The sequence below is a fragment of the Crotalus tigris genome, unplaced genomic scaffold (genome assembly GCF_016545835.1).
Source record: "Crotalus tigris isolate CLP2741 ecotype Arizona unplaced genomic scaffold, ASM1654583v1 scf7180000018058.1502924, whole genome shotgun sequence".
In the NCBI taxonomy this organism is placed as follows: domain Eukaryota; kingdom Metazoa; phylum Chordata; class Lepidosauria; order Squamata; family Viperidae; genus Crotalus; species Crotalus tigris.
This window is the reverse complement of record NW_024096801.1, coordinates 256,233-270,748: the sequence shown is the minus strand read 5'-3', so window position 1 is coordinate 270,748 and position 14,516 is coordinate 256,233.

Here is a 14,516-nt window from a genome sequence, read left to right as displayed (position 1 = left end):
AGCCATTCAAAATGGCTTGAGGTTGTACCTGTCTCTTCCACCACCACTGCAAAGACTATTCAGGTACTGAGGGGGATTTTTGCTGCACACGGGCTCCCAGACGTCATTGTGTCTGACAACGGCCCTCAATTCACTTCCTCCGAATTCCAAGCTTTCTTGCAGGCTAACATGATTCGTCATGCCACTTCTGCACCCTTCCACCTGTCCACCAACGGTATGGCTGAACGCATGGTTCGCATCACCAAGGACGCCTTGAAGAGGCTCACCTACGGGGACTGGCATCACAGGTTGGCTGACTTCCTCCTTTCTTATCGCACCACACCGTCCACTTCTACAGGGAGAAGCCCAGCTGAACTTCGTTGGGGGCGCAAACTGACTACCAAGCTTGACCGGTTGCATCCGGACAGACTGCCTCCTTCTGTCTCACACCCCAGGGCACCTAGGCAACTACTTGTGGGTGCCCCGGTTTGGACTCGTAATTACGGGCCTGGTCATACATGGGTCCCCGCATCTATATCCAGGGTCACAGGTCCTCTATCCTACGAGGTATCCCTGGACACCGGTCGTGTCCTGCGTCGGCACATTGACCAACTTCGCCCTAGACGGGACCTTCCCGCTGAGACTCCTGGGTCTTTTCCAGGGGGGAGGGGGAGCCCTTTGGGCAAAGGGAGGGGCATGGAATGATGCCCATTATCAATGGGGAAGCCACAATCAGCCCATCCCGAGATTCCGCAATTGCTCCCAACAGGAAGTCAGGGAGCCCAACTAGAACCCAGGCATCAATGCCTACTCCAGCCAGGGAGTCACCCCGGGGGCATGATCACTTCTCACCCGCATCACCCAGTACTCCAGTCAGAGAGAATACCCGGGAGCATCCCAACAATCCATTCCCTGCAAGAGAGCTGGCACACACTCCTCCTAGTTGGCCTGACTTCAACCCTATCCTTAGAAGGGGGCAAACACACAGGGAGGTGGTCGAGGAACCAAATCCCGACCACAACACCTCTGACTACACTCAGGGGACAACTGAGTTTTGGGTACTGAAACCCACACAAGCCCTGACACAGAATGGGATTCAGGGGATAGACAGCCTTCTGACAGGTCTTGGACGGACCTAGGAGGTTCTACAGAAACGCCCAACAGTGACAGTCACTTAGAAGGGCCAGAGAGCCTACAGCTAGACGGGACAACCAGGTCATACACTGGAAGAAGCCCTGGCCTGACGAGCCCGGTGGGCAAGCAAGCAGGCCAGGCATTGGAGCACAGTCCTTGGGAGTCACCAAGGCATAACAAGGGGAACAGACACACGTCACCCCTCAGTCAGGGGGTACCTGTCAGACACCCAGAGCTTAGGAGGTCATAGACAGCAAGGAAATCTCCTAAGTACTTAGAGGATTACATAACACTATTGGCTAAACAGAGCCAGTAGAAGGGTAGAAACACTGAGGCAATGGAAACGGGGGAAACTCCGGACATGGAGGGGAGCAGAGCATTGTACTAAGAGTGGGTTGTGTATTATTGGGATTGGTCATAGTTTTAGCCCGGGGGAAAGGGGTGTTATGTCCTGAGCCTTGCAAGCAGGCTCGGGGCGTTGCAGGCGGTCCCGGGCAGGTGCAAGCTGCCCCGGACCAGAAAGGCTGTCACCAGTGCTTGTGCACATGCGCAAGTGCTGGCGTGCGAAAAGTAACACATTGACCCGGGAAAGTCCTATAAAAGGAGGCTGCGAGTTGTGGGCTTTTGCCGCCATATTCCAACGTAAGCTGAACTGAAGAATAAAGGTTTCATGAGAACTACAACTGCTTCTCGTGTCTTACCATTTCGCGACGGACTCAACAAATACATTTACAGTATATGGCCAGGTTAGGAGGTTTTGTTGTTGCTGTTTCTGTAGTTGTTGCCAAGAGTGGTAGTTTTCCCTTTTGGCTTTTACACAGAGATTAATATCACTAGGTAATTTTGGATTTAACATAATCAGATTGTCTAGGGCAGAAAGGAATCTGCCCATTGTTGGTATTAAAGGGGTGGCGGTAAACTTATTTTAAAGTTGGTTAGTGTTGTGTCCTGAGCCTGCAAAGGTAGGCTTGGGACGTTGCAACGGTCCTGGGCAGTTGCAAGCTGCCCGGGACCAGACTGGCTGGCGCCGGCGCTCGCACGCATGCGCGAGGCGCGCAGCGCACCTAAATGTTGCCGTTTGGCCCGGGGATTGTCTTTAAGAGAGTCTGAGAGGCTTGCGTGCCTCTGAGTTGTAACGGGGCTACAGAACAACAAATAAAGAGGCTCCTGAAACTACGAGATGCTTCGTGAAGTTATTGCCATTAACCAAGGACTCAACACTGGTGACGAAGGTGGGATGCCTTACAATTAATTGAAGAAATTGTAACCTTACCCTGGAGTCCTGAAGCAGCAAGGAAACGGTGTTAAATTCAGCAACTGCCTGCCAATACAGCGTCGTTGGGGGTAAGTTTGCTGATAAACCCTTCCTGTACTACTGCAAAGATGGCAAAGATAGGAAGACTTTCTGAGTTTGATGTTACGCATCCAGAAAGATGGGAGTCTTATGTGGCCAGAGTAGAAAATTATTTCAGAGTAAATCAAGTGAGAGAAGATGGCTTAAAGGCCGCCACCCTGCTGTGTGTTTGTGGTCAAGATGCATTTGAAATTGCTGAAAATTTAGCAGCCCCTGCACCTCTTGAATCTGTTACCTACACAGATTTAAAGAAATTACTAAAAGAACACTTTCAGCCCAAGTTGACTGTTATTGCATGGAGACATACTTTTGAACAGAGGGATCAACGTGCTGGTGAATCAGCTAAAGAGTACATTGCTGCATTGAGAAGAGCAGCTAAGCCATGTGAGTTTAAAGACTTAGAAGAAAGACTGAGAGACAGATTTGTATGTGGGCTGAGAACAAGAGACTTGCAGCAGAGACTTTTTGCTAAAGAAGACTTATCGTTCCAAGATGCCTTGAGAGAGGTTACTGCAGAAGCAGCAGCAGGTGGGGCAATCAAGAATATGAGGCCTATCAGAAGTACTCCAGAAGCTGTTTCCGTGCACCATGAGGGAATCCAAGGGAGCTCGGAAGAGGATCCTGATGAAGAAGTAGATCATCTCTACCCAACCAAAGAAGGGAAGCAGAAGGAAGGCAAAGAAAGGTCTTCAGCTGTTCCCAAGTGCTTCGGGTGTGGAGGTCGCCACAAGAGGACCAACTGCAGGTTTCGTTCTGCAATCTGTAGAGCATGTGGAAAGCAAGGCCACATTGCAGCTGTGTGCCTGGGCCATCAGAAGGTACAACCCCGAGAAGTATTGCACCTGAAAGGTACCAGGGTCCCCAGCCAAAACAGGGTTGGTTTCTGTGCTTCACGAAGAAGCATTTATAGAACAGGCACACACAAGCCACTCAAGAAGAAACTGTCACTTAAAGTGAAGTTGCAAGGAGTTCCATTGGTCATGGAACTAGACACTGGGTCTGCCCTTTCAATCATTTCTATTCACACATTCAGAAAGATTTGTTCTGGTAGTGGGTTCCAAGCCAAGCTTAGGCCTTCTAATATAGTGCTAACAGACTTCCAAAACTCCAAAGTGTGTGTTAAGGGGGAGGCCACCCTTAATGTACAGTATAAGGATTTGAAGGTCCATTAGATGTATTGATAGTGGGGGGTGAGCGCACGAGTCTCATAGGACTCGATTGGTTTGAGGCCTTGGAAATACAGGTTACAGGGCTCAATAGTTTGCAAACAATAGGTCTACAAGAAGTCTGCAAAGAATTTGCAGATGTCTTCAGCCCACAGCTGGGTACATACAAAGGGCCCCCAGTTTCCTTAAAATTGGAACCCACTGTCACTCCTATCAGAGTAAAAGCAAGGAGAATACCTTTTGCTTTAAAGGGGAAAATTGATGCTGAATTGGACAAATTGATTCAGCAAGGAGTCTTAGAACCTATTGATTCCAGTCCTTGGGAAACTCCCATAGTCACGCCCCGTAAGGCTAATGGGGACATTCGCATCTGTGCAGATTACAAATGCACTCTAAATAAGGCATTGCAACAACATGCGTATCCTGTACCTGTAATAAGCCATATTCTGGCTTCCCTCAAAGGGGGGCGTGTTTTTGCAAAGCTTGACTTAGCACAAGCTTACCAACAGTTGCCTGTTGATGAAGCTGCTGCTGTAGCACAAACCATTGTAACACACAGGGGGGGCATTCAAAGTCAAAAGGCTACAGTTTGGAGTAAATGTGGCACCTGGAATTTTCCAAAGTGTAATAGAAAATACATTAAGGGGTATACCAGGGGTTTGCCCCTATTTTGATGATGTCTTAATTGCTGGAGATTCCACTCAAAATTTAGCTGAGAGATTGAGGGCTGTCTTGCTGCGGTTCCGGAAAACAGGCCTCAAACTCAAAAAAGACAAATGTAAAATTGGGGTACCTTCTACAGATTTTCTGGGGTTCAAAATTGATGCCAATGGGATTCACCCTGCTGAGTCCAAATTAAAAGCCATCATGCAAGCTCCTAGGCATAAGTCCAAAGCTGAACTACAAGCTTTTCTGGGCCTCTTGAAGTTCTATAATTCATTCATTCCTAACAAGGCTAATGTAACTGAACCACTTCATAGGCTTCTGGACAAACAGGCAGTGTGGCAGTGGTCACAAGCACATGAAGCAAGCTTCAATGAGGTTAAGGCCTTACTCACATCCAACAATGTGCTTGCACACTTTAATGAAACTCTTCCTGTGTGCATCGCTTGTGATGCTTCCCCTTATGGGGTGGGAGCAGTACTCAGCCACCTTAGACTGGATGGAACTCAGGTTCCTGTTGTGTATTACTCCAGAACCTTGTCTTCTGCTGAACGAAACTACGCCCAGATAGACAGGGAGGCCTTAGCTGTTGTTGCTGGAATTAAAAAATTCCATGATTTTTTATATGGCAGACATTTCACGGTCTACACTGACCGTAAGCCTTTGTTGGGGTTGTTTACCACAAACAAACAAACTCCCCATATCATCTCCCCCAGGATGCTGAGATGGTCAATCTTTCTGTCAGCCTATGATTTTCTTTAATTCACAAACCTGGCAAAGAAATGGGCCATGCTGATGGCCTCAGTAGATTACCCTTGCAAGTAGTAGAGGCTGATCCTGCCCCTGCCATCAACATTCTTTCTATTCAGGCACTGCCTGAGTCACCTTTAAATGCCAGAGATGTGGCTGCTGAATCAGCCACAGATCTTACACTCTCTTGTGTCCTATCCTGGGTTTTGTCTGGATGGCCAGAGAGTTGTCCAGGCACTGAGGGTCAGAGTTTCTGGCTTAAGAGACATGAATTATCCACCTTTCAGGGTTGTCTGCTGTGGGGCAGCAGAGTTGTCATTCCTACCTCAATGAGGTCTAGAGTCTTAGGTTCCCTTCACGAGGGTCATCCTGGCATTGTACGAATGAAGGCGCTTGTGCGCAGCCATTTGTGGTGGCCTAGGTTAGACAGGGAAATTGAGGCTAAGGTGCACGCATGCCACCTTTGTCAGTGCTCACGCCCAGAAATGCCCCAGGCTCCTGTACATAGATGGGAGGAAACGCAGTTTCCATGGTCTAGAGTGCATATTGATTACGCTGGGCCCTTTCAGGGTCAATTCTTCTTGGTCCTGGTTGATAGCCATTCAAAATGGCTTGAGGTTGTACCTGTCTCTTCCACCACCACTGCAAAGACCATTAAGTACTGAGGGGGATTTTTGCTGCACATGGGCTTCCGGATGTTTTGGTGTCTGACAATGGCCCTCAATTCACTTCTTCCGAATTCCAAGCTTTCTTACAGGCCAACATGATTCGTCATGCCACCTCTGCGCCTTTCCACCCTTCCACCAACGGTATGGCTGAATGGATGGTCCACATCACCAAGGATGCTTTAAAGGAACTGACCTATGGGGGCTGGCACCATAGGTTGGCAGATTTTCTCTTTGCTTACCACACCACACCGTTCACTTCTACCAGGAGAAGCCCGGCTGAACTTCGCTGGGGGCATAAACTGACTACTAAACTTGACCGGTTACACCCGGACAGACTGCCTCCTAGGGGTACACAACCCAGGGCACCGAGGCAATTGCAAGTGGGTGCCCCTGTATGGACCCATAACTACGGGCCAGGTCACTTGTGGGTTCCTGCTCTAGTTTGCAAGGTTACAGGTCCCTTGTCCTACGAGGTTTCCTTGGATGACGGTCGTATCCTGCGATGGCATATCGACCAGCTGCGTACAAGACTGGACTTACCTTCAGAGACTCCTGGTTCTGTTCCAGGGGGGAGGGGGACCTCTTCGGGCAAAGGGAGGGGTGTTGGCAGCAGCCAGGCACCAACAGAGAGGCCACAGATGGCCTATCATAAGATTCCGTGAGTGTTCCGAACAGGAATTCGTGGGAACCAGCTAGCACACGGGCACAAGTACCTACTCCAGCCAGGGAGTCACCTCGGGGGCATAATCATTATTCACTAACACCATTCAGCACTCCAGTCAGGGAGAATAACCAGGAGCATCCTAATAACTCACACCTTGCAAGAGAGCTGGCACACAATAAGTCTAGTTGGCCCAACACTGCTACTGTTTCCAGAAGGAGGCATTCACACGGGGAGGTGGTCGGAGAGACAAACCCAAATTCTGACATCTCCGGCGTAATTGAGGGGGTGACTGAGTTTTGGGACAGTACTGGAACCCCAGACAGTCCTACTATGGAACTGGGGAGTGGAGGAAGGCAGCCTCATGAGAGGTCCAGTATGGGCCAGGGAGGCTCTATAGAGTTGCCCACCAGTGGCAGTCTTCTAGAGGGGCCAGAGAGCCTGCAACTAGGCAGGTCAACCAGGTTATGGAGAGAACAAAGTCTTGGTCTGACGAGCCCGGTGGGCAAGCAAGCAGACCAGGCAACGGGGCATGATCCACGGGGACCACCAGGGTTCAAGAAAGGGGGCGAATCCATGACAGCCCTGGGGCAAAATGTAAGTGGAGATTGTCAGGGCTTAAGGAGATCACAGAGAGCTAAAAGATCTCCTAAGTATCTTGAAGATTTTGTAACTCTGCTGGCAAAGCAGAAACAGTAAGAGGAAGTTCTGTGGAAAAACGGAAATATGGGCACTGGGAGAATTAATCTCCAGAACAATATCCCGGCACCATTGGAGCAAGGGGTGGCACACCACGCTCGTGTTGAGGTCGCGTGTAACTATTCATGTAGTTGTAGTCTTAGCTGGGGGGGAAGGGGTGTTGTGTCCTGAGCCTGCAAAGGCAGGCTCGGGACGTTGCAACAGTCCCAGGCAGTTGCAAGCTGCCCAGGACCAGACAGGCTGGCGCCGGCGCTCGCACGCATGCGCAAGGCGCGCTGCGCGTCTAAATGTTGCCGTTTGGCCCGGGGATTGTCTTTAAGAGAGTCTGAGAGGCTTGCGTGCCTCTGAGTTGTAACAGGGCTACAGAACAACAAATAAAGAGGCTCCTGAAACTATGAGATGCTTCATGAAGTTATTGCCATTAACCAAGGACTCAACAGTTAGGGCAGCCAGGAAAAGAAAGTGAGAATCATGGCTCCATGTCTTACAGCTAAGTAAAAGGTTGAACAAGTTTTGAAATCAAGTGATAACAATTATGTTGATGAGGACTGAATGTGCTATGCTGTGTGCCAATCTTGCTGAAGTTTAGGCAGATGGTGGAGAAGTCTAACCCTCTGCTTGTAAACTGTTTTTGGAAATTGATAGTTCAGGTGTGAAAAGCCAATGAGTGATAAAGACATGACCTCAGTGCTGTCAGAAAGGTTGTGGATGGGCATGTTTCAAGATTCCTATACTGTAAGAATCTTTTGGTATAGACCAACTTTTCTTCTTACAGGCACTCTCAATATTATGCAACCTCGGATACAAATACATTGATTTTTTGTTTCAGCTAATTTCAAGGACAGAAATCTCTCCTGACCCTGATACCTTATTCCAGACAACAGAGCATGATGTGTTCTCAATAACTTAATTTCCTTTGTTTTAGCAGTGAATTACTGTTATATAACCAAAGTCAAATACTGTTGTCAACATATCCTATGAAATCATGGCAAATGAAGTTTATAACCAATGGCAGCCTGCCATAGTTATTGCATCATAAAGTTATTTGATAGCTGGGGCAGACTTCAGGGACTGTTGCTCTCCTGGAGTCAGAGTCATGACCACACATACCCTCATGTAGTTAGGAGCAACATATCATTTCCTGCAATTCTTTGCAGAACTTTTTGACCTCTTCTCAACTTTGTTTTGTGGTCATAACATGGGTATCATCTCAATGGAAGCAGTGATGCTTGGTTTTTCAGGGGAAATCTGATACCAATACTTATTGGTGAAATTGCTTATTTCACCAATGTAAACTGTAATTAGAATTTATCCATCTTGACTGAATGTCTGAAGTCCCAATAAATTTCACAACAGTCAACATTAACATTATAGGACAGAAAAAGTGTCTGTAAAGTTAATCTAAGACATATTATCTAGACTGTTTTGCTAAGTGAACTTATCTTGGATTGATGTCAATGGACTATCCTTTCTAACTTGAAAAGGATTTATGATGCATTGGTAATGATGGGAAATTGGAAGGAAAGAAGACTTTTGTTTTAATTTGAGTTTATGATCAATAACTCAACTGCAGGGACATGGGATGCTTGATGTGGAATAAACAGAACGATCAAAAATCACTATATAGCTTATTTTTAAAAAGTTGTAGAAAGAAAATCAGTTATTCCAGGCACTGAAGAGATAGCATATCCTTCAAATGCCTAAAACTCTTCTTGGATGTCCTGATAAGAAACTCTACTGATGACATCATAATGCAGGAGTTAGGTAAAGATTGTTGAGAATGAGATCACAATAGGGAACTAACAGATGGTATCACAAAACTCTGCACATGATTGTTTTATCATTCCTACACTTTTCAGTCAACACTGTAAGCCAAAGACAAAGTGATATCTTTGAGTATGTGATATCCTGTAATCTTAGCAGTAATTATTTTATTTTCAGCAAAGTTTGCAACTAATGCAAACTGCTTTAAAGAGGACATGCTAGACTTCTTCCTCATATTATAGTTTCCCAGTCCAGAGTACTTTGGAACACCATGTGAATTTGAGTGCATGTATCTTGGGATGACAGCATTTCTAATAGTGTGAAAACATTTCCAGTTATTTAGTAGAGATAGCTTAGTCAGAGCTCACAGAAGAGTTTAGAGAAAGGTGATTGGCAAGATATACCTTGAACCTTCAATTCCATAACAAGCGACCATCAGTACATCTTTAAAATACATAACTATTTAAGAACCAGATTTGAATTCAACAGGAAGCCTTGTTTGAGGATGCGCTCCTTTACATACTGAAAATACTGAATAATATAAGTAAAATCCCATGAAAAAGAATTAAAAAAATCAAACATACTTGCCTTGGGGGCAGATCATGGAATTGGGGAGCTATCAATGAATGCTAGCAGACATTCATGACAACTATAAACTAAAGCTCTTGTGTTTGTGCTTTAACCAGGTGAAACAGTGCACTATAAAGCAAAACTTTTTCTTGCCAAGGGAGTTCAAATGGGCTAACTTACAGAATGTGTCCAAAATCCAGGATCCATGAATCTTATGGAATTGAAATTTGACAAATTTTATAAAATATTTTCTTATATCAAACATGTTACATGATCATCAAACATGTTACAACACCATACAAAATGTCATAAAACATTTCCTACAGTCATCTCCTAATATTTGACTGCACTATACAGTTCAACACAGACTACTCTGAAGACATATACATATCTGAATACCTCCCTGAATTTTTAAGCACTTAAGTTCTACCATTGCTGAAGGCATTGAACAGTATCTGAAACAATGACCAAAAAGGTTACAGTTTGTTTGGTTTGAAGTTAACCATTGTTAAGAACACAGGGCAAGGAGTAGGTGGAAAGAGATGATGGTTTTCCACAGAACCATATAATGAACTGAATTTAGGGGGCAAAATTTCTAGGAATTTTTGAATCAGTTGTTTTTACCCTTAGAAAAACAAAAATAAAAAAACCTTCTACTGCTGTTTCCCTAACTTTTCCATGCAGAAAGGCTTGTTCTCACCCCATTTACAAAGATTCAGCCTTTGCCTTATTGCCAAAAGACTGGCTGTTCTCCAAAAGTTGGAGAGAAATCAGATAAATACAGAATGAAGAAATAAGCAGGCATCAAAGCATGTCATTTTTGAGTAGCTGTTGGAGACCATGTTCTGTTTTGACAGAGTTCCTATGTAACAGTAACATTAGCAGAGTTGGAAGTGATCTTAGACGTCATCTAGTCCATCCACCTGCTCTTGCAGATCTATACTATTTCTGATAAATGGATATCCAGTCTCTTCTTAAAAGTCTCCAGTGATGGGGCACTCACAACTTCCGAAGGCAATTTGTTCCACTGGTTAATTGTTCTCACTGTTAGGAATTTTCTCCTTAATTCTAGGTTGCTTCTCTCTTTGGTTAGTTTCTATTCAGTTTCTTGTCCTGCTTACAGGTACTTTGGTAAATAAATTGGTCTCCTCTTCCTGAAGAGGGAAGTAGGGAAGAGAAGAAAGGGAGAAAGAAGGTAGAGAAGAAGGAGTGTGGATACAGTGAAAGGGGAAATGGGTGAGCAACACCAAAAGTCATGTGTATGTATTTATTTCATTTTATTAAAAGTATCTTATAAATGAATGTAAAAAGAACGTATGTTAACATCTGATAAATATCACGGTATATGTATGGGGGAAAAATAAAAAATTATTAAAAAAAAAGTTGGTCTCCTCTTCCTTATGTCAGCCCTTCAAGTATTGGAAGACTGCTATCATGGTCCTTCTTTTCATTAGACTAGGTATACCCAATTCCTGCAATCATTTTTCATATTTTTTAGCTCTAGGCTCCAAATCATTTTTGTTGCTCTTCTGTAAATTGTTGCATTACACCTTGTCTTGGGTTACAACTTTGGGAAAATGGAAAATGGTATTTAGAAGCCAAGCACTTTTCAGAACTATGAAGTTCTTGGTGTTCTCTGAGATTGTTTGCTTACAGATGTTTCATTATCTGACTAGGTAATATCATCAGTATATTCAACCCTGAGCTATAAATATTCTCTTCTATTGGAACTTTTCAGAACATTCGAACTACAATAGTCATGATTCCTAAATGGAGAATAGCCCATTCAAAGGTAAAGTTGTCTGAATGGATGTCTACCTTTTCTCATTACAAGAGTTTTGACATGCCAAACACATCCACTTTATTGAATGCATCTCCAGTAAGCAAAACTTTATGATTAAAGCTTAAGCATATTCAGAAAACAGTATAAAATATGCTGGGAGGACACAAATAACAGCAATGATGGAGAACGCATCTGGTAATTAATAGAAGAAACTAACAATAAAGATGTTGATGGAAATATTAGAATATTTATAGAATTAGGGAAGGCTGGAGAACTAGTAACAATAACATTACTAATAATCAATTACTATATTAATGTCCTAGTTTTCCTTTCCAAGCTAATGTCAGAATACCTGGTCTCGTCCTCTTCTCTAATTATATCAACAATTATATAAAAATGTCACACATAGGTCTTTTCCCTGTTTGGGCCCACTTACATGAATCCACGTGTGACATTTTTTTTTTGTCATGTTCCCTGTGATTTGGCTTTCACTCGTCTCCAGTCTGTGATATCAACATAAATTGTTCTGATGCCAAAATGACTACATCCATGGTGATATCACACAAAAGCCTTCATTATGAATTGACCCTTCTCTGTGTAGTATTCAGAATTTTATTGAGCTTCTATAAGACTAACTGCATATTCTCTATAATACAGAGAAAAAACTATAGCAATGAACAACAAGCAGTTGCAGGATTTTCATTTCACACTTGAAGAGGGATAGAATAGAATAGAGCTAGAAGGGACCTTGGAGGCCTTCCAGTCCAGCCCCCCCTCCCCCCCGTTCAAGCAGGAGAACCTATACCATCTCAGACAAATGACTGTCTAGCTCAGTGGTTCTCAACCTTTTTAATGCCGCGACCCCCAACCAGTTGTAAGTCGAGGACTACTCAACCAGTCGTAAGTCGAGGACTACTCAACTGGTGCAGCACCGTTTGCAGAATGGGACTTTTGGCGGGCTCAGCAGGGCAGAGACAGCCTGGACAATTCCTATTGGCTTTTGAAAGCCAATAGAATTAGACTCTATTCAAGAGAGTCTATTCTATTGGCTTTCAAAAGCCAATAGAATAAAAGGGAGTAGCACAGCTAAGGAAAAGGGGAAAAAAATGGCGGACTGCGTTGTTTGGTGACCCCTGTGAAATGGTCGTTCGACTCCAAATGGGGTCCCGACCCACAGGTTGAGAACCACCGGTCTAGCTTCTTTTTAAAAATCTCCAGTGATGGAGCGCCCACGATTTCTGGGGGCAAGCTATTCCATTGGTTAATTGTCCTCACTGTCATGAAGTTTCTCCTTAATTCCAGGTTGCTTCTGTGTTTGATCAGTTTCCAATTATTTTTCTTGTCCTGCCCTCTGGTGCTTTGGTGAATAACGTGACTCCCTCTTCTTTGTGGCAGCCCTTCAAATGCACAATGTTTGTTTTCTGTTTTCACCCAATTCTCTTCTGAAAATTTTCCACCACACACTGAAATGTAAGTATTCATAATACTCATTTGTGTGTTTATACTTTTCTCCCTTTTCCTTGATTAATGCATTTTCAGCATATAATAATCTGAAGTTATTTACTGTGCATACATTGTTAAAGTAAAGCATTCATTTAATTGCCAAAAGTTTTAATTGCTCTAAACTTCCAAAAAGAAAGCAAGGAAACTGCTGCTAATTGCAAACACAAGTCAGGCAGGCGGATGGCAATCCATTTTATGTTCCTTTCCAACTTTGCAGTGGCTTGGCTCACTGTGTCTATGGCCACACAACACTTTTAATTCTGATCCTGGCACAGATTCAGGAATGTCATTCTCCATCTGATTTAGATTTCTAGTCCTGTTCAGAATAGAGCAGCTGTCGACAACAGTCTGGGACAGCGCATAGTAAATAAGATGGATCTGCCAGGTCTTTCAATGTTGTTCAGTCTTTTGTGATAACTTCTCCTCTAACCCAAATCAAGGCCAATGGGCAAACTTGTTGCTCCCTATCCCTTTTGACAAGAAGGCATTTAATGTTAAGCCTCATTCTGTCTTTTCTCCCCACTCCATAGCACTTTTAAATTTAAAACATTTTAAATTTTCTGAAATTTGATGAATACTGAGGCATGCTAAACTGTCCAGACACTAAGCATGCTTGACATCTTTTAAACATCCTCTGAAAGATCACTAAGGAGCATCTGCAAGTTAGTTCAACTGAGCTGTGCAAATCCTTAGGTTCATATAAGCTTTCTAGTCACTAAAAAGTAATTAAGAATGACAGATTGTGCTAAAGTTGGATTGCCATGTTTACAACTCATGCAAGCGTTTATTGGATCACATATAAACAAAGGATCACTAAATCACAGAGCTGGAAGGCACCATTCCAATATTTCTAACTTAAGCATTTTCCATTTAATTAAACCAAATGTGCTTATATTAAGGTATACAACATCCCATTTGGGCAAAATCAGTTGTTTTATGCATGCCAGTGCTGAATACAATCAAGCTGGAAAGTCCAACTTTAACATATAATGCTGTAATTCTTCTAAAAAATTACTATACATAGCAAGCTGAACAGAAAAAAATCTGCAAGCATTCTGTTTTCTAGGGAAAGGGATGAGTGTACATTTTTATTTTGTATAGATTTACTCAGAATAAATTAATCTGGATAATTGGTTCCTTTCATTCTAGATGTGGAAGACTAGAATTCCTACTTTAGATAAACATGCATAGGAACAGTTTAAAGGGGGGGAGGAAATTGATTTTGGTGGGCACTATAACAACTTTTGGAACTTTTAAAATGCAGTAGGGACTATCTAATCTCTGCCAGATGTTCTATAGTGAAATATAAACTCTGATGGTCAATTCACAATTGACATTCTGACTTTCTGATCACTAGTTAGGAAAACAGCCAAAAGGCTGTTGTGTAACAGCAAAAGTGTTTGTGTAATCTCTTGTCAACGATGTTTTCACACCTCAGTTCTGGAACATGCTGGATTTCTTCCAGTAGGCTAATAGCTTAGGCTGGCTCCCAGGATGCTATGTAACTGCTAGGACAACTCAGCAGGTTATCCAGATCATGTTCCCTCTGCCCTGGAAAGGGACTCAAAGAGACAGAGAAGAAAAATGCTAACGTTGTTATTTGTGAGCTTGTTGATGAGACTGAAAGCAATATCATAAAACATAACAGAAAAGGAAGATGGTATTGCCATTTAATTCAGTTTTTGTGTCCAAAATAAGCACCCTCCATCCAACCATACTGATCTACATCAGAGCACATTGCAAATAAGCATATTCAAGGTCATTGACAGGGCAAGAAGTTTGAAATCCAGATTGGAAATTAGCTGGGATGTGGGATAGTTTT